Source organism: Sinocyclocheilus rhinocerous, unplaced genomic scaffold, assembly GCF_001515625.1.
Source record: "Sinocyclocheilus rhinocerous isolate Xijiao unplaced genomic scaffold, SAMN03320098_v1.1 scaffold776, whole genome shotgun sequence".
In the NCBI taxonomy this organism is placed as follows: domain Eukaryota; kingdom Metazoa; phylum Chordata; class Actinopteri; order Cypriniformes; family Cyprinidae; genus Sinocyclocheilus; species Sinocyclocheilus rhinocerous.
The window spans coordinates 602,490-602,911 of NW_015647486.1; the positions used below are offsets into that span (position 1 = coordinate 602,490).

At 32.2% G+C, this 422-nt stretch overlaps 1 protein-coding gene across 1 annotated transcript in view; it reads right to left on the bottom strand.

Annotated features, from left to right (window-relative positions):
* LOC107709223 (twist-related protein 2-like) overlaps positions 1-422 on the bottom strand; it is an 8,593-nt gene that overhangs the window by 6,681 nt on the left and 1,490 nt on the right. The gene's annotated exons all lie outside the window — the stretch shown is intronic.

The following is a 422-nucleotide window of genomic DNA, read 5'->3' on the forward strand; positions in this document are numbered from 1 at the left end:
AAGCAAGTTTTAGTACAATGCGTTTACATAAGCATTTTTCAGGAAAAAAAGGGGTCAAAATGACGGGAACACAACATGAGGTTTAATAAAGCAGAAAGTAAAAATTAATGCACATGCGTGACAAGACTAAGAACATTCATAGTAAGACTTGAGACCAGATACGAGTCCCAAGATTACATTTTATGTACCTTATTACTCTATTATGAATACAAATGAGATCACATTGGATTAATATAATTTAAAATCTGTAGAAACACCTTGGCCTATCAGTATGTTTAGGTGGAACAAGAAACAATGTCAAAAATCTACTTTCATGGTCCGACAGTCTTTTATTTATTTATTTATTTAAAGGGGTCATCCGATGCCCATTTTCCACAAGTTGATATGATTCTTTAGGGTTTTAATGAAAAGTCTGTAACATA